This window comes from Dreissena polymorpha, chromosome 3 (assembly GCF_020536995.1).
Source record: "Dreissena polymorpha isolate Duluth1 chromosome 3, UMN_Dpol_1.0, whole genome shotgun sequence".
Classification (NCBI taxonomy): Eukaryota; Metazoa; Mollusca; class Bivalvia; order Myida; family Dreissenidae; genus Dreissena; species Dreissena polymorpha.
Genome location: NC_068357.1, coordinates 152,023,519 through 152,050,046, shown reverse-complemented (window position 1 = coordinate 152,050,046; position 26,528 = coordinate 152,023,519). Strand labels below are relative to the sequence as shown.

At 34.8% G+C, this 26,528-nt stretch overlaps 1 long non-coding RNA gene across 2 annotated transcripts; it reads left to right on the top strand.

Annotated features, from left to right (window-relative positions):
• The first annotated feature begins 17,670 nt into the window (after positions 1-17,670).
• On the top strand, positions 17,671-21,050 carry LOC127874113 (uncharacterized). Of its 2 annotated transcripts, none has more exons than XR_008046633.1 (4): positions 17,671-17,787; positions 18,759-18,890; positions 19,220-19,345; positions 20,643-21,050. It is a non-coding gene; the product is annotated as an uncharacterized LOC127874113 (long non-coding RNA). The 2 variants fall into 2 exon arrangements; XR_008046632.1 differs by having other exon boundaries at positions 17,680-17,805.
• The last annotated feature ends 5,478 nt before the right edge of the window (positions 21,051-26,528 follow it).

Genomic DNA, 26,528 nt, shown 5'->3' with positions numbered 1-26,528 from the left:
CACTTTTAACTTTACTGTGGTTCGAAAGAGTGAATTTGGGTAAAAAAATACGGAAATCGGACGCAGTATTAAAAATGTCGCATAATTGGAAGTACTATCGAAGTAAAATACGAAAAATTGACTCGAAAGGCACACACAAACTGAATGTTTTGTGGGGAAATACTACCGCCAGTCAGTCCACGGTTAACCCAAAATCTGACTCGCCCATTATCAAGCAAGTGATGAATATTTGCCTCTGCCAGATTCAGAGTCACTACCCTTTGTAGCTTCTTAACATTTCAATAATGTACATTTATGATGTTCAGCTTTACTTTTGTGTTTCGAATTATGGTTGCCTTCAGACATTTGGCAACTTAAATTTTGAAAAAAAAATATGTTAGATGCAGGTTCTTCAACTGTGAATATTCATAAAAAATCCTTAATGTCATATCAAGCTATGTATTTTATTTGAACTTCAAGCATAACAAAGTCTGTGTTTTTTTTATCATACACATACTTACGTTAGCAGTGGACAACGACTGTTACATGTTAAAAAAACAGTCTAATCCTTTCTTAGCATTTTTGGGCAATGTATGAAAACATTAGCTTTAATAAGAAAAAATCAGAAAAATAATTTCCCAAATAATGCTTTCGTCGATGAAAATTCTTCCCAATTTGGAAGATTTCGCGACTCGAAAAATCCCAATTTTGCTAGGTACTTTTTCCCAAAATAGACAGAAAAAGGCCTAATCATCAGCATCGTCATTCTTGTCATAATCATCTTCAGCATTATCATCTTCAGCATTGCCCTTCGCCACCAGTACTTCGCGTTTAGGAAGTTCTTATTAAAAACTTATAAGAAATAAAAGGTAATTACGCGGATTCAGGGGTTTCACTGACCCAACAAAAGTTCTCGCCACTTTTTCGCGGCGTGAAAACTGTCGGTTATTCCAATCTTATAAAATTAGAACAATCATTTAAAGAAACCTTACTACATTAATGTCATTGCCTATATTATCACTTTAAAAAGTATATTATTACATAAAAAAAAATAAGTACCTTCATAAGTCATACTTTCATAAGTCTTAATAAACTTTATTTGTATATAAATAACATTTTTTCAACTTGATAAACAATACAGATAACCAAAATAATATAACAATGTTAACTTCAATGCATTAAACAGTATGCTGCCTAAATGTTTCAAAATTAATTATTTAAACATAGAATCACACCAATTTACATCATTTGAAAGGGAAAAAGAAATATAAAACATCAGAAAATAAATCATCTCACTTCAATTGTTAAACAGTTATATTTGGTCATGTGGACATGTTATACATCAGCTTCTGTTGTTAAAGGGACTGTCAACCACGACGACGAACAAAAGAAAAGTTGTAAAATTCCGTATTATTTTACAATTATTAGTTTATATTGATTAAAATATCAAGACAGCTATATTACATTACTTGCAAAAAGTTGTTAAGTTTTCATATTTTTAGTATATTTGGTAAGAAATTTTACTGGGTATGTCTACCAGGTAACTACCAGTTAACTATAAATAACGCTAGTAGATTGATCATCATCGTCACGTGGTAAACCCAAGAATGCAAATTGTGCATGCGTAGTGAATAGTATATATTTTATATATAAAATGATCAATCTACTTGCGTTATTTATAGTGTGTAAATCGTTATGTCACCTATTTTCGCGATGTACTTTCGATTTCACATCGCGAAATTGTATTACCGAATATACTGAAAATATGAACTTTTTAAAGTAATGTTATATACCATTTGTGATATTGTAATCAATATAAACTAACAATTGTAAACAAATACGGTATTTTAGAACTTTTCTTTTTTCGTCATTCGTGGTTGACAGTCCCTTTAAAACGTTTTCTGTTAGTGGTGGATGCTTTCCATGTTCAATTAAATGAATGTTTTTCACGCCTATTTCCTGACAGAAAGGCACAGATAATTGCCACCATCCATTCTAGTTGCCTGAAATAACATAACAAATATTTTTACAAACTATCAACAACAAACCAACACATACATGTCCCTATCTTTAAATGTCCGAATTTTAACATATCCGAAATATAGTGCTTCGAGTGAATGATATATTTTTTATTTCAGAAATTGTTGGTATCTTAATCAAATTATATGCTTCTCAGGACATTATAATAATAAAACTATTAAACAGAAATGCTCACAAATACCTATTGAAACAAGTTTGTATGTGTTTTTGTGGAGAGATTAAATGCTTTTGCCAGCCCCATGCCATGGTTTTGATTAAAGAAATAGCGGCCCTAATAATAATTATAATTATTGATCGTCGTGACAGTTTGTCCCCGTGTTACTTAATTTTTTGCTTAATATCATAAAGCAGACGTTAATCCGATAATAACCCCCATAAAACTTGACAATTGCAGTAAAAACACCGTTTGTAACACTTACACGCTTCAGTGATTTCAATATATTCTCTGCACTGTAGGTCGCTTACATCGCCGAAAATCAATATTTACAACTGGCAGACGCTGGCCGCTAATGCTCGGTCGCCTGCTTTCGATTCGCAGTACATTTTCAGATAAGACTTTACCGATTTTTAAAAATTCGCCACTTTAAAAAAATTGGAGCCACTTTTAAAAATTCAAATGGTCAATCAAGACGATGTGGTTCCCAGAGGATCACCCAGCTTGAGAGAACTGGTGACCCTCGCCAAAATCTGGGGGCCTCGGGTCCCCGGACCACCGTTAGTGTCGAGGCCTGAAAATTTTACCAGTTTATATGCATAATAATTGGATTTGACACCTCTATAGAGCCTTTAAATTTTGAACATAGCAACTTCATATTTGGCATGCATGTGTATCTCATGGAGCTGCACATTTTGAGTGGTGAAAGGTCAAGGTCAAGGTCATCCTTCCAAGGTCAAAGGTTAAAAAAAGCGACGCATTAGGGGGCATTGTGTTTCTGACAAACACATCTCTTCAGTCTTGTTTCTAAATAAAACTCCCACATTTAAATATTCATATTCTAGAGTAGCAATGATAACACAGACTGTCACAGTCACAGTTTCTAAAAATGGCTGAGTAGATCTTATTCACATTTTCTCAAAAGAGAGGTTTAGTGCATTCTAGAAATAATTGTGAAAAAAAGTGGAGCATGAGATCACAAAACAGTCATAAAAAAAGATTAATGTCCTATTAAGCGAAAAATATATGTTAATTTTCGCTCTGCAATGTATCCATAACTACGCATAGCAAAGGGCGTGCATGCGATACCACTCATCCATTTGTTGGCTTTTGTTTATTGCTATGATTAAGGTTATGTGTACACTTTTTTTTTACAAATGTTAGTCACAGTCAGTGTCATGCACATGTTTCTTTAACAGATAGATATATTAAATTGAAACTTCACATAATTTTTGGGACCATTGTGTGATGCCAAAAACTCTGACCAGCAGTGTTGACCCTTTTTGTGCTTATGAACTTCAGGTCAACGTTTTCAAGCAATAAACATGTTTATCACATGCTATACCCTGTTTCCGATGTAATACAACCATTACATACTTTTTTATATCACAATGTGTAATACATCATTTTTAGCTCACCTGATTGCTCAGGTGAGCTTTTGTGACCGGTCTTCGTCCGTCGTATGTCCGTCCGTCCGTCCGTTAACATTTGCTCGTAAACACTCTAGAGGCCACATTTCTTGTCCCATCTTCATGAAATTTGGTCAGAAGCTTTGTCCCAATGAAATATCGGCCGAGTTCGAAACTGGATTGTGCCGGGTCAAAAACTAGGTCACTAGGTCAAAAAAAGAAAAACCTTGTTGACACTGTAGAAGCCACAATTCATGCACAATCTTCATGTAACTTTGTCAAAATGTTTGTCTTAATAATATCTTGGTTGAGTTTAAAAGTGGTTCCGATCCGTTGAAAATCATGGCCGCCAGTGGGCGGGGCAGTTTTTCTTATTTGGCTAAAGAGAAACCTTGTTAACACTCTAGAAGTCACAATTTTTGCCCAATCATCATGAAAGTTGGTCAAAACATTGGTTCAAGTGATGTCTCGGACGAGTTCGAAAATGGTCGAGATCGGTGAAAAAAACATGGCCGCCAGTGGGCGGGGCATTTTTCTCTATATGTATATAGTGGCAGTTTTCCCTATTTGGCTGTAGGGAAACCTTGTAAACACTCTAGAAATCAAATTTTTTCCCAATCATCATGAAATTTGGTCAAAACATTTGTTTTCTTGATACGAGAGTTGAGTTCAAAATTGGTCGAGATCGGTGAAAAAAACATGGCCGCCAGTGGGCGGGGCATTTTTCTCTATATGTATATAGTGGCAGTTTTCCCTATTTGGCTGTAGGGAAACCTTGTAAACACTCTAGAAATCAATTTTTTTTCCCAATCATCATGAAATTTGGTCAAAACATTTGTTTTCTTGATACGAGAGTTGAGTTCAAAATTGGTTCCGGTCAGTTGAATAACATGGCTGCTGGGAAGGGGGCAGTTTTCTCATTATGCCCCTCCTTTCGAAGAAGAGGGGGTATATTGTTTTGCTCATGTCGGTCCGTCCGTCCACCAGCTGGTTTCCGGATGATAACTCAAGATGCCTAGGATCATGAAACTTCATAGATACATTGATCATGACTCGCAGATGACCCCTATTGATTTTCAGGTCACTAGGTCAAAGGTCAAGTTCAAGGTGACCAAAAGCAGTAAAATGGTTTCCGGATGATAACTCAAGAACGCTTATGCCTAGGATCATGAAACTTCATAGATACATTGATCATGACTCGCAGATAACCCCTATAGATTTTCAGGTCACCAGGTCAAAGGTCAAGGTCACGATGAGCCGAAATAGTAAAATGGTTTCCGGATGATAACTCAAGAACGCTTAGGCCTAAGATCATGAAACTTCATAGATTCATAGATAATGACTCGCAGATGACCCCTATTGATTTTCAGGTCACTAGGTCAAAGGTAAAGGTCACGGTGACCCGAAATAGTAAAATGGTTTCCGGATGATTACTCAAGAACGTTTATGCCTAGGATCATGAAACTTCATAGATACATTGATCATGACTCGCAGATAACCCCTATTGATTTTCAGGTCACAAGGTCAAAGGTCACGATGACCCGAAATAGTAAAATGGTTTCTGGATGATAACTCAAGAAAGCTTAGGCCTAGGATCATGAAACTTCATAGATACATTGATCATGACTTGCAGATGACCCCTATTGATTTTCAGGTCACTAGGTCAAAAGTCAAGGTCACGGTGACCCAAAGCAGTAAAATGGTTTCCGGATGATAACTCAAGAACGCTTATGCCTAGGATCATGCAACTTCATAGATACATTGATCATGACTCGCAGATAACCCCTATTGATTTTCAGGTCACTATGTTAACGGTCAAGGTCACGATGACTCGAAATAGTAAAATGGTTTCCGGATGATAACTCAAGAACGCTTAGGCCTAGGATCATGAAACTTCACAGGTACATTGATCATGACTCGTAGATGACCCTATTTATTTTCAGGTCACTAGGTCAAAGGTCACGGTGACCTGAAATAGTAAAATGGTGTCCAAATGATAACTCAAGAACGCTTATGCCTAGGATCATGAAACTTCATAGGTACATTGATCATGACTCGAAGATGACCCCTATTGATTTTCAGGTCACTAGGTCAAAGGTCAAGGTAACGGTGACCTGAAATAGTAAAATGGTTTCTGGATGATTACTCAAAAACGCTTATGCCTAGGATCATGAAACTTCATAGGTATATTGATCATGACTCGCAGATGACCCCTATTGATTTTCAGGTCACTAGGTCAAAGGTCAAGGTTAGAGTGCAAAAAAACGTATTCACACAATGGCTGTCAAGGTCATGGTGACTCAACTTAATAAAAATGGTTTCCGGATGATAACTCAAGAATGCTTACGCCTAGGATCATGAAACTTCATAGGTACATTGATCATGACTCGCAGATGAAATAATGATGAAACTTGACCAGGATGTTTGTCTGGACAATATCTAGGTCAAGTTTGACATTTGGTAAAGATTAAATAAACCGACTCCTCTCAGGTGAGCGAACTAGGGCCATCTTGGCCCTCTTGTTTTCAGTTTTGGGGGAAAGGGGTTGGGTCCCCTGAGAGGGGGAAACTTCGCGCTGAAAAGGAGAAAAGGGGGAAATTTCAATGCTTAACATGTAACAGTACAAAATAAAGTTTTAACACAATAATTCACCATACATCAGTGCCCCAGATGAGCTGCGTACCCTCATGGCCACCAGGGGGCGGGCATTTTTCCTAATATGGCTATATATCAGTCTTTTGTAAAACCTTGTTAACACTCTAGAGGCCACATTTATTGTCCGATCATCATGAAACTTGGCCAGATGATTTGTCCCAATGATATCTTGGATGAGTTCGAAAATGGTTCCGGTTGGTGGAAAAACATGGCCGCCAAGGGGGGCGTGGCATTTTTCCTTATATAGCTATAGTTAAACCTTGTTTACACTGTGGATCTTATATGGACGATCATCATGAAACTTTGTCTGAAGATTTGTCCCAATGATATTTTGGAAGAGTTCGAAAATGGTTCCAGTTGCTTGAAAAACATGGCCACCAGTGGACCGGGCATTTTTCCTTAAATGGACTTATGAATCTTCATGAAACTTTGTCAGTATATTTGTTTAAATGATATCTTGGATGTGTATGAAAATGGTTCTGGTCTGTTGAAAAACGTGGCTGCCAGGGTGTTCACTAGTCATAAAAGTTGGTAAGAACATTTTGTTATCATGACATCTTGGGCTGCACAGAACAGGTCAGTTCCTTTGAATCTCAGGTGAGCGACTTTGGGCCTTTCAGGCCCTCTTGTTATTGAATTAATACAAGTGTGCAGCTTCAACAGAAGTAAAGCAGAAATAATTTAAAGTATGCATTTTTATAACTCATTTCACCCTATTTCAATAATGAAATCACCCTAATTTTCAAATAATTATCTGGGGCACTGCCATACATAGAGAGAGAAAAATATTATTCCAACTCTTTTTTTTCATCAACATGCTATGTTCATGTTCAAAGTTCAACATTTCTTGGCTTTTCTGCGAATTTGTCAATTATTCTGGAGACCTCCTCTTCACCAAGGCTTATTATAGACGTTTTGTAGACGTTTCATCAATACCACAAAGTTAGAAATAATATCCACCTGTTTTGACTCACTCTCTTGACCTGACTTCCAAGTTTCTGGCGTTTCATTGCCGGCATTTGAAGAAGACTGACTAAGTTGTGCTTGTTTAAATAGAATATATTTTTTTTTTAAGTTAAAACAGATTTTTTGTCAATTTTTTTCCTAAAGCTTTTGCTGTTGTGTGACATGGTGGAATACGTACGGTTTGCGGTAGATGTTGTAAAGCGAAAGTCGTGATAGTGAGCTAAGTACGGTTTGCGGTAAAGGAGTAAACACCCGGATGCGGCATTTCAGGAAAATTATAGTATGCTATGTTCTCGTACATTCGTGCCCCTTAATTATGTATTTCGCGCATGCGCATACAAAGACAAGTATTTTAAGCATTGTATAACTTTTATATCCTCAATAAAATACTATTTCAGCATTAAACCATCTGAAAATCGTCTTTGTTTACATATTTACTATTTTTTTCAACTCGTGGAGGTGAAGGCCAATGATCTGCATCATCCAGAAGATTATTCTCACTGGATTCATGCTCCTCGCTTGACCGCGTTCTAAATGGGGCTCCCAGTGGGGAAGTTATTTTTTACGTAATGGATTGCAATGTCCTTTTTCTAAGACACAATTGAATGTGTATTTAATGATGGAAGCGATTTATTTTCAAATATAAAATTCCAAAGAAGAGCAGTGATGTAAATATTTTTAACCATGGTTACTTTCAACAAAACAATGCAAACGTGTTAATTGAAATATATACTCTTGAGATGGGGGAATGGGGCCGAATAACGCCGAATATTTCATTAAAAAACACTGGGTTAAGATTCTTTTCCTGGAATGACGTCTTGTTTAAACTGAATACTTTTACATGTTTAACGGTCAATTTTGAAACAATTTAAAATATTTTTGTCAAAACAAATTTCAGATAGGGAACAACAATATTATGTAAAATATACTAGTGCACAGAATGCAATATCAGGGCCAAAACATATTTTTTGGGGGAAGGGGCCGCAGCCTTTTTTTTAGGGGAAAAATAGCGCGATTTTTTTGTTATTTGTGGAAAATAAGAAATTTGTATTTCATACGGAGTTGATACATGAAATAAATTATATTATAGGTTAAATAATACGGGAAAAGAAGGTTAAATGATACTGGAAAAGAAAAAAAACAGTGTTTTTTTTTCATAAAAAATCAGGTCCGGTAACCGGACCCATTCCCAATGGAAAAACGTATATATTTTTCCTAAATGGGAGCTAAAATTTCCCAATGAAACCAAAAAAAATATATTTTTTTAGAACAATATTTTGTTCATCTCCCATCCATATAAGATCAACCGTAGTAAATATAATACTGGACACACTTGTATCCTCAATTTTGAAGCATTTGTTAGCAAAACAACAACAACACTAATTTTCCAAATTTAGTAAAAACGCTGCGAATTTTCCCAATTCAAAGGGACCCGGCCCAATTCCCAAAATGGTGAAAAAACACACTAAAAACCGATTGTGGATTTATATGTTGATTGCATGGTTACAGTACCATTGTCAGTCTGACATGTCTGATTGGCATCAATAGTTTGAACCGGGGTCGGGGAAGTGACAACGCAGTCTGTCTCTGTGCAAACCTTGGCATGATTCGACTTACTACTATGCATGTATGAGTACTATCAAGATTTGGACTACTCACACTCGTGACAGTGACTGTCTTGAAAAATCATGTAATACTTTGAGTATTCCGAGCGTCGGAAACTTTAAGTTTCTTGGTGTAATGAGTCAAGTTATGGGACATTTTTGTTTACTTCTCTGATCTTGGTTGTAAAGCGTCTGTATGAAACCACAGGGATCTTTAAGAGAAAAAGCTACATTATATATAACAGTATACGGGTGAATATTTGATTAGGTTCCATTTACTGTCCATATTCAACAATTATCTAAATGGTAGACATTAACAGAGATAAGTTTCATAGTAACAATGTTTAATAATATGTAAACAATGTTAGATAAGAGTTCTTAGAAGATCACACGCTAAAAGCAGTTTTATGCTTTGTCGAAGCAACTAACCCCCATGTATTTTAGTAACGGTGTGTTGTCCGAATTCTTAAAGGGCAATTTTCTTGATTGTTTTATAAAAGAATGTCAAACGAAAATGAAAAAAACCCAACCATATGGAGCTAAATATATTTAAACTTAACTTAATAACAGTTACATTTAGTAGCTTTATATGCAGAATATTTATAAATGGGCAGTTATGGCTCTGTCCGTAATTTTAAAGTCGACACCGTTACGAAGAAAATTTCATCTACCGCACGGGAAAAATACGGGGATACAACTTTTTCCGAAAAGTAAACATTCTTTCAACCTTTTACGTCATAATGAAGCAATGAACAGAGCGCGAAAAATGTGAAAATCATCAAAAAGTAATTAAAATATTGAACGTACTTTTATTCAGTGTCAACGCCATTCTTTCATTTTATTTGCTATTTCCACTTCCTGTTCTTTTATATGATTTTCAAATATTATTTATTCTTAGATGCCACAAAATAATGTGTGCGTAATGTGTTTTTGAGACAAAAAGCATGCTGTTTGTGGATGATCAAATGCCTGAATGTCATCACCGTTACTGTCCACACCGTTACGCTGAATGAGTAACGGTTATGACAACATCGTAACGGTGTGCACAAATATATACACACATTATGGTGTGAATAAACTTCGTTTTCATATCGCCGATTGTTATTCAAACAACATCGCAAAATTTACATGAAATTTTTCAGACAAAAATGGAGAATTAATACAATTGGAATCAGTTCTGTCAGAATTCCCGAATGTCATCACCGTTACGTTCCACACCGTTACGCTGAATGAGAAACGGTGATGACAACATCGTAGCAGTGTTGACAAATTTATACAAACAATATGATGCGAATAAAGTTCGTATTCATATCACCGATTGCCTTTGAAACATTATCACACATTTTACATGGAACTTATCTGACATACTTTCTAGTAAAAAACACGATGCGAAAAAACAAGATTATGAAAATCTGTCCACACCGTTACAAATGTGACAACACCGTTACGCCGCATAAAAAGAAGACTTTTATATACATAAAGATTCAACAAAAACTGCAAACGTATTTTAACATCATCAAGTCTTCAAAAAGGTGTCCAATGAAAGAAGAATTTAGTATATAAACATGTACCCAAATTAAGTTGAAATAAAATAATATTATCAAACAAGTATTTATGTCCGTAACGGTGTTCTCTTCACAGCTTTTGACGTGCGTCAAATAAGCCTTCATAATCGCGATCTGGGTCACATTAGGTCGTGCCCAGCTTAGGTTGACGTCCGTCTGACATGTACGTAACTGATAAACGGTCTGTCGACACTGCTTTACTAATTGTGTTTTTGAATATTTTTTTTATTAAGAATGGAACCAAATCAAATATTCACCCATACAAGGGATACAACTGTCATATTTCCTGCATAACACCATGGTCTTAACAAAAGCAAACAAATATCTTCCGAAAGCATTAATTACACCAAATGAACGGTATACCAACAGCAGAGACATTTATCTTTCAGAAAATAATAAACTTGGCAATAAACTACGATCATTAATTAAATTCAAACGATACCTTTCATGCAAAAAAGCTCAAAAATGCTAACTGCGACACAAGTGTGCACAACAGTTACTGAAAACTGACAATTCTAGTTGTAATTTCCATATTCCTTTAAAACTCTTTTGAACGTACATAATCATTTGCTAGTTTCTGTTTATAGTTTAATATAACATAATTACAATTAATTGTGATTTTTTTGCTCGAAATTCGTATAAGAACACTTCAATGTCACAATAACAATAGTCTACTTTCATTTTTGATATTCATAATATCGCAACATCCGGGCACTCGCGTCAGTTAGAGTTACGTGCCCCTTTACGACGGTGAAAACAATATTTAGCGCTGCGCAATTTTATTTGCATTGAGAAATAGAGCGTGATCGTTATTTATATATTTAAACGATTAAATTAAGATTTTTTTCAGCATGCAAACAAGTTGTTCTACTTTACTGAAAAAAATCAGATTAAAAACAAACAATAAATATATCAATTTCAAATATACAACATATATAGATCTATACATTTACGATAAAGGTATTTACCTGGGAAAACAAACACGTTGATACCTTAAATTTAATTAAATTAAATGCAATATTTTTGATTTGATTGTTTGCATCAAACTTAAAATCGTGTAAGCCTTTGTATTCCGGTGTTTAATTGCCCCTTTGTTCTGCATAAACCGATTATCTCGTCTTGATGAGATATTATCCAGACTTAACTAACAGCATGGTGTCATAAACCACACTGGGTTGTAGATGGATTAGGGACCATACGGCCCATGGACCATACGGCCCAGACCATACGGCCCAGAATCTCGGACCATACGGCCCAGATTATCGGACTATACGGCCCAGATTTGCGGACCATACGGCCCAGATTTACAAAGCATACGGACCATGTCTTAATTAATATTTCTTTTGTGTTCCTTCAATATTGTATGAATAAATTTAAGAAAATATTAAAATTGTAGTATTTCATGTTCATTCAAGCATGTTTTATATTATTTCATCGTGTAAGGATTATCGGACTATACGGCCCAGATTTCTGGACCGTACGGCCCAGATTTGCGGACCATACGGCCCAGATTTGCAAAGCATACGGACCACATCTTAATTAATATTTCTTCAGTGTTCCTTTAAATATTGTACGAATAAATTTAAGAACATAATAAAATTATAGTATTTCATTTTCATTCAAGCATATTTTATATTATTTCATCGTGTAAGGACACAACTATGGATACCCTATTAAATTCCTTTATTGTTTGTTAATATAATATCGACATCAAAATACACAACAAAAACTAATTTATGTAAAACAAATAAAAAAACAATTTCAGGCACATATATATATATATATATATATATATATATATATATATATATATATATATATATATATATATATATACTTCTAAACAAATACATATATATGTACAACAAAAAACAACATTTATAGCAATTTTGTGAAATGTGAGCAAACAAATGTACAAAAACAAAGTTGTATTACATACATACAATCAAACAAATATATTTTATATACAATCAAACAAACAGATATATACATTTTCACTCAATCGTTCACACTAGCAAACAAACAAACACACGTACACATTTACACAGGTCCATACAGTCCACACTTTACCTTTAATTAGTAATTAAAGACATGCTCACTCTATTAGCATTAGTGTAATTATCAACATCAATCAATATTTATGTTATAAATAGCGCACCAGATGTGCAAACATAAGCCGTTGTTGAATACAATTATAACGATTATCACACTTTACCTTTAATTGGTACTTACAGACGTGTTAATCCATTAGGGTCTATTATCAATTACTGTAATAGATAAGATCAATCAGTAGATGTCATAAATAGGGCGTATCCAATATACAAACGTACGAGTCACTTATTCGAGTGGCATACCCCTATTGTAATTATAATATATATTTCATCATGCGGCATGTATTAAATTTCATAATTATGTTATAAATTTTTATTATCGTTTTCACCACGCGGCATGTATTAAATTTAATAATTATGTTATAAATTTTTATTACCGTTTTCACTACGCGGCATGTATTAAATTCAATAATTATGTTATACATTTTTATTGCCGTTTACACCACGCGGCATGTATTAAATTTAATAATTATGTTAAAAATGTTTATTACTGTTTTCACCACGCGGAATGTATTAAATTTAATAATTATGTTATAAATTTTTATTACCATTTTCACCACGCGGCATGTATTAAATTGAATAATTATGTTACAATTTTTTATTACCATTTTCAACATGCGGCATGTATTAAATTGAATAATTATGTTACAATTTTTTATTTACCGTTTTCACCACGCGGCATGTATTAAATTAAATAATTATGTTATAAATTTTTATTACTGTTTTCACCACGCGGCATGTTTTAACTTGAATAAGTATTAATTTACAACTTTATTAAAATATATTCTGTCGATTAAAGTGAATGTTTGCGTGATGTGTACTGCTTACATAAATAGTTGATGACAACATTAAAATGAATTTAAAATCTGAGAGAAATAATAACTATTTCATTTCCCGTGTTATTTATTAACAAAAGCGAAACACATACTAGCATGTATTTATTTTTAACACATTCATGGTACAATGGTAGCACAGTATTCTAGTGTATTCGTGTTTTAGAATAATGTACATGACGTAAAGAAACATGTGGGCAGTATGGTCCGCAAATCTGGGCCGTATGGTCCGATAATCTGGGCCGTGTGGTCCGCTAATCTGCGCCATTAAACACGATTGATGATGCCACCATGTCTTCTCTTTTTTTCTAACAGAGTAAAAAAATAGCAAAAACAACGAAAACAATGTTATAAATATTTAATAATGGTATGTTAATGTGTACAAGTGTAAGTTCAAGCATTTCACAAACATGGAACATCAAAACTCGGACACTCGATCACAATTTCTCACCAGAAACGATTTTAATGTGTTGGAAAATGAGACTTTCAGTCAATATGGCGGACCTTGGTCAACGGCTACAAGAGAGAAAAAGCGGCCTCGGGTAAACACGGGCAGCAGTAACAGTGAGTACGAGCGGTCTCAAACATTTTCAGACTACGAGAGTCTCTCACTTGATGCTAAGCTGTCTATGCTGTTCCAGGAAATGAAAGGCATATCTCATAAAGTTGACAGTTGTCTGAACTTGCAAAATAAAGTAAACACTATGGAAACAACAATGTCTAACCATGATCGGCAAATTAAGCTACTAGAGTACAAGTCAATAGATCTCGAAGCTAGGTGTCGCCGAAATAACCTTCTAATAAGTGGTATCCCAGAGGACAGGGAAGAAAATTGTCTCCATACAATATCAATTTTCTTTTAGAGAGAAGCTTGAGATCGACCCCTGTCCTCCTATCCCCCGAATACACAGACTGGGGAAATTCCGGCACGGCTCCACAAGACCCATCATTATATACTGTCTGGATTTCCGTGATACTGAGCACATCCTCTCGAATGCTAACAAGCTCCGCGGAACACTTTTTCACATAAATAGAGATTATCCACGCGAGATTGTTGATGCTCGCAAGCAATTATGGCCACAGTTCAAGCGCCTACGCCAAGAATATCCAAATAGCAAGGCCAGCATAATATATCCAGCCAAAATCATTCAAGATGGTCGCGTTGTCGCTGATGCCTTTCCAAACTGGGATACGATCATGCAAGGCAGCCGTGTTACAAAGCACAACAATTTTTTCACAAACACACAGTATGCTCCAGCTAGAAATGTGAACAGATCCCACACACAGCTAGCCATGTCACAGGCTCCTCGTGCCCAGTCCAACGACTCGAACAAGACTGTGTCGCAGGAGCGTAGCCAGCGCGATGCTTCCCCTGTGCCTGAGCGCAGGACTCCGCGAAAGCAACAATCGCCATCACCTTCCCGGAGGAGGAATCCTCGCCCACACGCACCTAGCAGGGACCACCCAAACTGCCAGTCGGAAACGGCCCAACACGCTGCCCGCAGGGATCCCCCAAACCGCCAGTCGGAAACGGCCCAACAGGCACCTCGCAGGGATTCCACAAACCGCCAGTCGGAAACGGCTCAACAGCTTGGCTCATCGCAGCCTCAACCACCGATACAGCGCCCATGGGACGCATCTGGATCCAAGAACACACCTAATCGGGGCGGAGCTCACTAGGACCCCGGGGGAAGACACTGTGCCTCTAACCTGAAAAACAGTAACATTAAATTAGGTTGTTTAAACGTTAGTGGCCTGGGAAAAAGACTGTTTATACCTGAATTTCAAAACTTTATTAACAATTATGATTTATTTTGTGTCTCTGAAACGCATGCTGATGAAACCGACATTCTGGACATTCAAAATTTTCTTTTCTTTCATAAGCACCGTTCTAAAGAATATAAAAGAAAATCCGGAGGCATTGGCATTTATGTTAGAGAAAGTATTTCTCAACATGTAAATGTCTTACCAAATTCCACTGATTATGTTCTATGGCTAAAAATTGATAATACAATTACTGGATTTGACCAAGACCTAATACTAGGATCGATTTATATACCCCCTGAAAATTCGCGTTTTTACTCTCCCGATGAATTGAATATACTTGAAGACGAACTGTCCTCATATTGTAATAATAATAAATATGTGGCTGGGAACGAGACTTTGACCCTTTCGGCGCTGACGTCGTTAACGAGAAATAACGTTGCAAAGTCGTGACAACTTTTTCGCGCAATTTTCACACGTTTTTACTGCGATAAATATCTTATTTCTTTTATTTATTTTCCGAAACAATCTATGAATTACCCAATCAGTGATTATGTTACGGTTTTTATACGAAAACATTAGTATAGTTTAACCATAGCTGATTTATAACCCATCGTACACTACGGCACCGTGTGACTGCATCAATTAATGGATAAACTTCCTGCTTACAAAAAGGTTAGTTTTTCTTTCTTTTTTGTTGTTTTTCCGTCAAATAATGTGAAATTAGTCGGCAAAGGATGTATCCCATATAAATTTAACCACGTCTAGTGTTTATTACCACTGTTAAAATTAGTTTGGCTGTACGATTCATGATTATATGCGATAATTGGAATTTTCACCCGGAAGTTGTCAAAAAATGTCGTTTGGTTTTGATACAATGATATTTTATGTTATGTGAAGTTTTCCGTCGAGTCAGTATCGTATGGGCAATTTGGCAACGATGTAAGGAAACAAAAAAATTGCCGTAAAGATACTGATACCGAAAGTTGGTCGTAGTTTTCAAGATGGCGTCTGTAAATCTCCACGCGAGAAATCGCAACGAAGACAAAATAATGTTATTTTATTGTTTTGACGATGCAAAAGCTTACATAAAAAGCTAACTTAACAAGCAGAACTAATTGCGAAAACAAATTTCTACTTTTTTCATAACGGAAAATTTTGGCAGTCGGAATGAAATATCCGAGAATTTCAAAGACCATGTAAAAAGCAGCGAACAAAACATAACAATCGTTAGAATAACTCAAAAGTTAATATAAGCTGGCGAAAATGCAAATATTTGCGACTATACTTGCCATTTTCTTACGCAACTTACATCTACATGTATCTGCAAACGAATGTGTAAAGCTGTACGGAACATGCCAAATTACAGTTATTTTTTTTTTTAGCAAATCGATAACATTACGGCATTCTGGATTTGTTGGGATTCTAATATGCTGTCCAAAAGGCATACAAGTGTTATTTCAACAAATAAAGATCTTGTTTGGAAATCAGGATTTCGACATTCAGCAAGTAGGGTGTTTATTTTCATATTGGCATACATTTTCGCGATCGTATGTGATCGTCAATAATGTTGACTTTTTTTTAAATAAGTTGAAATTTAAATCTAGTAGTCATCGCGAATCACGGCGATTCGCGGAGTTTCGCGATGATGCTTCAGCTGATCTTTATCGCGAGATGGTCGCGGGGAAATCACGGGGACATCACCGCGAATCACCCGTAGAGTGTTATCACGGCGAATCACCGCGTTTTGCCACGTTAGCCCAAACGCGGCGATGTGAGATTTACACAAAAATCGCGGGTCGCGTAGTGTATATTTCTTAAATGATGAAATGTTTGCAATACACTATGGTATTTATTATTTTTATACAATAAGTTTGTAAAGACGTTATCAAATCTATTTAGCTTTTATGTGGCCTGAATATTTATCACAACGGGTAAGTAGAAAAAAGCATGCCTCACAGATAGCTTTTTACTTGCATTAATATTTTGACTTAAAAAAATGAAAGAATTTTTCCCCAATTGATAAAGTATTGTTCATTCCCATATCCTGTCACAAAATTCCTTATTAATTGTCTTTCAAAAATCAAAAAAGTTTTAAAATGAAGACTTATGAAGGTGAAAACATTTGTACTTTATCTTTTTTTAAGAACAATGTGATTCTATGTACCTTTATCAACTATTGTAATGCCCCCAGTTTGTATGATCGGGGGTATATTGTTTTTGGCCTTTCTGTCTGTCATTCTGTACCAAAACTTTAACCTTGGTAACCTTGCGATAACTTTTGAAATATTGAACATAGCAACTTGATATTTGGCATGCACATGTATCTTGTGGAGCTGCACATTTTGAGTGGTGAAAGGTCAAGGTCATCCTTCAAGGTCTAAGGTAAAACAAAAATCAAAGCGGCGCAATAGGGGGCATTGTGTTTCTGACAATCACATCTCTTGTTCCTATTAAATGAATGAATTCATGATATGGATTTTTTTGTTTAGTTTCAATTTTTTTGTGTTTTTGAAATAAAGTGTATACATAAGCAGAAAAAAAAAATCTGTTTTGATGAATAATTTCAGTTTTTACTTCATCTTCCCATAAGGTTTCTTGGGTCGATGGGGTGAACCCTTATATGTATGTGAGCCTTGGACATCAGGTTCTGAAATGCCACCATGGTACAGACAAGAATAAGAAGAGAAAACTGGAAAAGGAGAAGGTATTGGACAGAAAAATGGTAACCTTCCCCTCCATGCTTGTCATTGATTTTTAGCTCGGCTGTTTTCGAAGAAAACCCAAGGTATTGTCATAGCCAGCTTGTCGTGTCGTGTCCGTCGCCGTGTCATTGGCCGTCCGCGTCATGCTAAAACCTTAACATTTTGTCATTGGCTCTAAAATCAAAGTGCTTCAACCTACAACTTTAAAACTTCATATGTAGCTGCACCTTGATGAGTTCTACATGTCACACGCATTTTTGGGTTACTAGGTCAAAGGTCAAGGTCAATGTGACCTCTTAAAAAAAAACAAAAAAAATCTGACAAGCTTTCATGTATTCAAAACTGCACCCGCAGCCGAGCGTGGCACCTTTTATGCGGTGCTCTTGTTAGCTTACCTGAGCACCTTGTTAGTATGCAGAATCTTTATTTTCATAAACAATACAATAGCAATGTCACATATAAATCAGTCTTTACTGAATTGGAAAGCATTGTATTTAATAACAATTTTGTTAAAAAATAGGATCCAGATGAATCAGCTAAATGTACAAGAATCTTTTATATATAAACTTTGAAACATCAATGTAGCGCATCCTGTAAGCCATTTAATGCAAAAATAAACAATGTACATGTAATGATGGACACAGGATTTTAAAAATGTTCTTAAAATGGTGTTGATTTCAGTGCAAAACAAAATTTTTTGTTCTTATTGACTTGATGAATGCTCGGATAAAAATATAAGATTTATTTCTTTGGACTTGGTAAAATGCCAACATTGATCAGATCATTCCATGAAGAGTAAAATGTTTACCCTTTTGTTTTATACTGACTAATATTATGATGAAATTAGACTTACAGTATCTGTTCTTTAACAAATTTGGTCCAAATAGTTGTCAAAACTCAACACTGTGTGATATCAGATAAAATATGCATTTTCATGTACATAAAGTTGTAAAGATATTAACATACTTTTCAGACAAAGACAGTTAGCAGTGAGCAACATTCATATGCTAAATAGAAAACAAGGCATGCAGTGCAGCTCTCCAAAAAATTGGACTGTCCTGCTTCTATCATTCTGAAGGAAGTGTTGATATTCACCCCTGAAGAGGTTGGATGTGTTGTTTTTCTTTTATTTAATTTACCCACAAGAAGGACAATTACTGTATATTACATTGTTTTATTGCAATCATAACACTTAAGAAACCTTACTATTGCACCAATGCTCAAAATCCACTGGTTATATCATCAATTTCTTCTGATTCGTACAAAATGTACATTTGTATTGTGTTTGCCTCATTTTTATTGTTTTTACCTCTATCAAAGTGTGATAAGCAAAATATGATGACAATTAAATTAAACATCTTCATCCAATCATTTTTTGCTATTGTTGGTTTTAAGCACTGTTTAGGTTGTCAACATTATGTCATTTAATACAAGGGTTCATCAAGCGAGCTGGACAAAAAAATGGCTGCTTCTAATGTGAGGAGTGATCTGAGTAAAGGCATCAAGAAGATAATGGTGGTGTTTCCTAACATCGAACACAAGTACCATACAAGTGGAGAGGTACTGATATGTAAAGTAACACTCTGTAAAGTTAAATTTCTGTTGATTCATTTGCTGTACCATGTGATCAAAATTGTCAACAGTTGCCCCATCATGGGGATTTCTTGTTTACCTGGCACGTAATAATTTAAAAAAATGTAAAAATCTTTTGAATTTGATTTTTGCAAATGTTTAAAACCAAATCTAAAGACTTTGCTTAATAGCTATTTTTACCAGTGTTAACTAAAAGATGAATAGGATTACGCAGAATATTTAAAAATGTCATCAGACTGCTCCAGCTTTAAACCTGATTTGTTTGGCAGCACTCCGTACCTTTACATTATCCTAGATCTTTCCTTAAAAGATGATGTGTATAATAAAATAACTTACAATTAATTTTTCTCTAAATGCTTGAGTTTTGATAGTTGTTATTTGACATCAAATAATAAAACTAAAGATTGTTAAAAGCATGCTCCTGGAATCGAAGGTAGCCACACGCCAGTGGTCGAATGATTTATATGGACTTTTATTAAAAATGACTGTTTAAAGACTTTCTTAAGAAGTCAAAGTTTTGCAATAATTAAGATAATAATAACCAAATAATGAGGAGAAGAAGGACATAAAGATTATAATTTCTTTATTATTCCCTGCCGAAAGGCATAGGTATATTGAACTTGCAGTTGTCATTCCGTTTGTGTGTGTGTATGTCCATCTTCGCAATCAGCATATTGCAATATGTCAACTAGTAAATTACCTATGTTGATGAAATTTGGTATGTTGAAAGAGGGACAAAAAGTTAAATGTACAATTTCCTTCATTTTTTTTTGCCTCCTGCGCAAATTATTGTTGCTGAGTTTAAAGAAATGATTGGAAACTAAAAGCGTGCTGACTCAAAAAGTACGTAAGCAGAGTTGATAAAGTTTGGAGGGCATAAATGGCCGTATTGGGAATATGCACTTCATGTCAGTTTCTTTAATATGGTTCAAATTGCTGATTGCTATGGTTATATAAATACAATGCAGCAAGTATCCACTAGGGGGCTGCTGTTTTGTCTGTTAACAAGCTCTTGTTAATGTAAGATTCAAATTTTACTGATTATCTTAACTAATCAACAACAACGCACTCTGGGGTCACACTGTCTGTCAGACACTGAGACATCTACATCTTTTCATTTGACACCTCTTTATAATAATGTATTTATATTAGCTTGAAGATCTGTATTAAAATGCAGATGATCATACATTGGGGTGATAATGTTTGCAAAGTGCATGTTTATATAAATTGCTGCTATTTAAATTTCTTATTGAATCTTCAACAGAACGCTGGGCTGTTGCAACGTATCGACAGTGATGTTGCCTCAAAAATTAAAGAACTTGTGGTGGAAGAGGGCGTTGCAAATGTTGAAGAAATGCAACGCCATCTGACCTCATTTGTTATGAAGAATGTAACACCTGCTCCATCAAGAACTAAAAGGAGATTTGCCCCTACAAAAAAGTGATCAGATATCACATGAATAAGGCAGCAAAGAAGGGTTGTGATAGCAATGATGACCAACACAACTTAGTTCAGCTTGTGAGTGTGCTTAGTGTGTAATTAACAGTTACTTCAATACAGATATATATTTATCACATGCCATACCCTGCTTCCCCTTGTAATATAACCATTACGAATATTTTTATCTTACACATGTGTAATATACTTTTTAAGGATTTTCATCGGCTTATTTTCGTTTGAATGACCAATCGCATTTTGTTATGTTGCTGAAATAATGTCACGAAATGTAAACAACATTTTGGATTTATCATTAAGTTTGCGAAAATATTTTAATAATTTTTTGTGTCCGGAGCCATATCTTGGAAGTGCTTTGGCGGATTTCATTGAAACTTGGTATGAGTATAAATATGGATAAGAGGATGATACATAACATTTGACAGAGTTATACATCTCATTAAGCGAAATTTAAGAAATTGTGTTATTATATTTTCATATATTACTTTTCGGCCTAAGATGCTAAGGTCATACATTGTTTTGTAAACGAAACATGCGACATAATTTTCCTTTATCATTTACATTTGTTGTAAATAGTGAGCATATTAAAATTCTGATGTCTGACATTAATTTGCCTCTTGTGAATAGATTTGTACCATTGTTTTGTTAAATGGACCTTTTCACGTTTTGGTTAATTGAAGAAATTGATTTTTTTTTCAGATTTCAAAATTTTCGTTGTAGTTTTATTTTTGCGAGGAATCGGTAATACTGAACATTTACTAAGCTCTACAATATTACAGTATTTGCATATTTTGATGATTTAAACACATTAAAAATTTAAAGCATTACGAAGGAATAATGAGGCGAGTTCTGTTGTTATCATTATATTTTGTGACAGTACGATGATTGCTGATATAAATTATAACATAAACATATTACTTACTATACGATCACATATGGGCGAGTTGTTTAAGTTCTAGTCTTTTACTCAAATGGTCAGTTGTTTAAGACTAGTTAAGGATAACTTTTTTATCTTTGATTTTATTCTTGTTTAATTATTGAGCTATTTAATTCCGATGTAAACATTTATCTTTTTACATTATTTTATTTATTTCATCATTTTTATTTTTAAAACTTCAACACATGCCAAAATCCGTGAAAATATCTATATACAGGTATGCGTTTATAATTGTTGGCATCATTTACGTCAATTTCTTTAAACTATGACTTTTTCCCTTCGCACCAAGACAAGAATATTAATTGATTAAACCAATGGTTATTGTTTGCTTTTGAATGTCTTACTATTGAACATTTGATAATCTCATCCGGAGGTTGTTGCTTTCCCGGGATTTTATTATTGTTTTGTTAATTTATTAATTTTCCAACGTTTAGAAATGTCATGTTTTGCTAACATTTATAAATGTATTTATACTTTAATTCGCACTTTGATCGTAGTACTTTCATGTTTGGCTTTCTTTCACATCGAACGAGTGTTTATTTTTTTATATCAATATCATCTACGGTTGAGTAGTTCGATTTAACTTCTTTAATTTAAGACGCATTCTGCAGAATACACCAAAAATATCGGGTTTGATGAACCTTATATATTTAATGTTGTGCCTTTCTTTTATTAATACGCTCTCCTTTTCTATATTTTGTAATTCGTCTGCAAAACAAAAGCGTTCATATTTGCGCTCTTTTATTGCTAGTTTATATTTTTTCTTGATTAATAATCAATGCATTTTTTAGCATTTGCGTATAACCATAGTTTATTCGATGTTATGGTATGATTTTCTTGAAACGAGATGGTTTGCCACAGACGTGAAAGGCAGCAATGTATAGATTGTGTGTAAACCATTTCTCCCATTTCACCTTGAATCGGTAAATATTAAAGATGAAGTTCGTGTAAATAATGCGTTGTTAAAACGTCAATTTTATCTGCATTTTAGGAGACGTATGATGTTAACTGTGTATAGTTGTGAAATTAACCATATTCGTTGTTATCGCATTAGTTATGGTGACACTCTTCAAAGATGATCTTAAAATACTTAAAGTTGTAATTATTGTTTATTTGTAACCTTTTAAGTCTAGTCCAGGTTTTCGCAACAAATAAATTTAACCAAACATAGGACTGCACTCAACAGCACTTATGTGGCCAAGGATGGTTAAATCTCATAGATGTGTGTTCATATTGAAATACCATATAAAGTTGTATATATTTATGTATGCATGCATGTATGTATGTATGTATGTATGTAATGATATACATATTAGATATATTTAGTCTTATAGCATAACAATTGATCCATATGCATCACGCACATTTACCAATAAGGTGTACTCCTTTTTATCATGTTAATGTCATTAATTAAAAAAGTTGCAATATTATATGAAATCATGTATTCCCTTCATAAACATACCATGTTAACCAGTTTATAACAATATCGTCCATTCTTTATCTTCTACCATCACTTATAAATAAATTGTATAATCCGTATATAATGTAAGCTATGAGCTTGTATAAGCTTTGTTGCTGAATAAATGTTGTTCTTGTTCTAAGCATTTTTGTTTGTAACAATTTTTGTCTTAAAACGGAAGATATGACATTATCAGAGAACATAAAGTCATTGACAATAACAATCCATCAATTATAAGGTAATTACAATGTATAACTTCTAAAATGTAATATAGACCGTATAACCCTTTCTCCCATAAGAAGCAAAGTGAAAATTGATTTTGCAACCAGCATAAACCCAGAACAGCAACTCGCAGTCTGTTAAGGTTTTATGCTGTTTGTTACTCATCAGTACATAAGGACTGGAAATGAAGCATTTAAAACTTGAATATGTTAAGAAAGGACTTATTTAATTTAATTTTCTAAAGGACTTTAAATGCATCAAAGTGCATTTGTGAGAGGTAAAGGGATAAGCACATGAGATTGTTTGTTTGTCCTTCATTTATAAAACCCGATGTATAAGCACGATGTGATCGTTGTCTAGACGCATACCAATATGGGTTCATGTGTTCCTCAACGCTATTAAATCCGTAAAATAACATGTGCATATTCTATGGACACAGATAAACAGAAGTGGATCAGTTTCTTCATGCAATTGATACCGTTTAAAGAAACTCAATTTATTCACTTGATGCTGATTGATTGGGTTTTATTAGGCCATACGATGCAGATTTATTGGGTTTTATTACACTATAATGCAATTAAGACCATATATTCGCACGTGAACGTTAACTGGGCGCAGATAAATAGGCATCCATCCCTGGTTTCACCCGAATTGTACCGTATAAGCACGAAGTGGACGTTGTCTGGATGCTTTTTGGAGGGGGTGGGGGTATTAATTATACAATGGTAAAAAAAATATAAAAAATAAAACACGCGGAGATTTCATGCACGTACATCAATCTAATTAACTTAGTTATTTGATGCAATTAATAGCATTAAAGCACACTCAACAAAAGCCCCCCCTCCCGGAAGCCCCACGATTAAAGTGATTTTGAAGGCTTTGTCAACCACTTTTCGGACATGTCACGCCTTATTTACTTTCATCAAAGTACCTTCTTATAATGCCAAAAATATGCATAGTTTATACGCCGGGCGACACAGAGTATAAAGTTAAAACATTTTAGCGATTGTCTGTGATTAGTGGGCAATTTTGAGTACGAAGAAGAAGATAAAAATGAGTTTACATAGGTGATTTAGATCTAGCTAAGTGTGAAACATCAAATGATTTGACTTTACTTTGAAGATTTTAGGGGGGGGGGCGTACGCCGCGTCCGCTCCCCTCCATTTGAGCCGCCTATGCTTAATGTGTTGACTCTCGACTCATGTTGATAGGGCTCTAAATGCTCTATAATGCACGTACGACCGTATGTAAATGTTACTGGGCCCAGATTACCGTTAAACCATCATTTTTAAACACGAATATAACCGTTTACGCGGGATATAAAAAAAACGTTGTCTGGACGCAGAATAATCGGCGCTCATTAGTTCCCAAACGCTATTACACTCGTATTCGCGCAGATAGTCCATAGATAGAAGTCAATGAGTTATCCCATGCATATCCCAATCTCACTCAATTTTTGGACGCATATATTTATAGGGTTCAACTATGGGATAATGGACGTATATAAGCGCATGTCATGTAAACTGAGCACAGATCATTAGGGACCAATAATTTATAAACCCGATTTTAACGTACATTATAAGCACGACGGGAACGTTATCTGGATAAAGATTTATAGGCGCCCATTACTTCACCAACGCTATAACACCCGTATAAAAACTTGCGAAGAGACGCAGGTAAATAGAAGATACAGGATCTTCACTATAAATCTGTATTCTGAACTCCTAATAGTGTGCCTGTCTGTATCTAATGATGTTTGCAGAACTCCACATGATGTGCAAGTGTGCATCTAAAGCATCAAATTTGTTCACGCAGACAAATAGGGCTTTATAACACTCGTAATTCATACTAGCCGATCCGCAAAATAAACACCTCGCTCACGTAGTGCACAATCAGCACTATAAATCTGTATTCCAAATTTAATATGTTTATTCACAATAGTTTCACTATAAATAGAGATATAACTACTTATCATTATCAAAGTAACAAATTTTATTTAATACTTTTAAAATCCAATGAAAATAGAAGGAAAAAATCATTGTCGTAAATGTTGCTGCAAAGGCGTTGTATTTCCATATTTTTTTGCCAAATAGTTTTCCTTCCAAAACTGACCCGACCGAAGTTTTCATAAGAATGATGAGCCAAACTAGTGAAATTTATTCCCAAGAATCTACAATTCCATACGAATTGTCACAGACTGATGACGTATTTTTAAATGAACTTGCACAAGTTGATGAGTTATACCACATTGGCCATGAATCTTTTGCAAAATCAAATGATAACTTGACAGTTTTCCAATCCAATTTTGTACAGGTTGAAACTTGTGATGTAGATTTGGGAAATCATGCAAGTATTTCATTTGAAGATGTTGATCATTTTGATGATTATGATGGTGATACATGTGATCAGGTTGATTGCTTACTTTATGATGACCACATTAATTGTGGCGAATCCGAGCCTGACCAAATACAAATGGATCACAAACAGAATGACATTAGAAAAGAAGATCAAAAAGAAGCAGAAATTATTTCAAATTTCACGCGTGAAACATGCCAGTGTAGTGTCTTTTATGGAAGTAAACCATGTTCAACAATAGTTGGTGTTGATAATCTGCTAGAAAATAGGACCCAATGCCAAGAGAAAAAGAACTTGTAGTTAAATCCCAACTTTGTACCCAAAGAAAAAATAGTACTTTTACATCTGAAAACAAAAAATCTAAAAAGTTGCGAACGAGACCGTCTCAGAAATATTTTTTCCATGGTCAGCAAATTTGTAAGAAAACTTTCTGTTTTGCATTTGCAATTTCTCAGTCAACTTTGAAAAGAATGAGTAAGTCTTATGACATGTATGGCCTGAGTGTCAATGAACATGGTAATTGCAAAACAACACCTGCCCATGCACTTTCATTCGACGATACTACAAGAATAAAAAAATTCATTGAAGAATATGCAAATAAAAATGCATTACCTTTGCCCGGACGACTGCCTAATTGTCCAAAGCAGACAGTTTTGCTTCTTCCATGTGACAAAAATGTAACTGACATTTATGACTTATACATGAAGAGTCCAAAGGAAGCA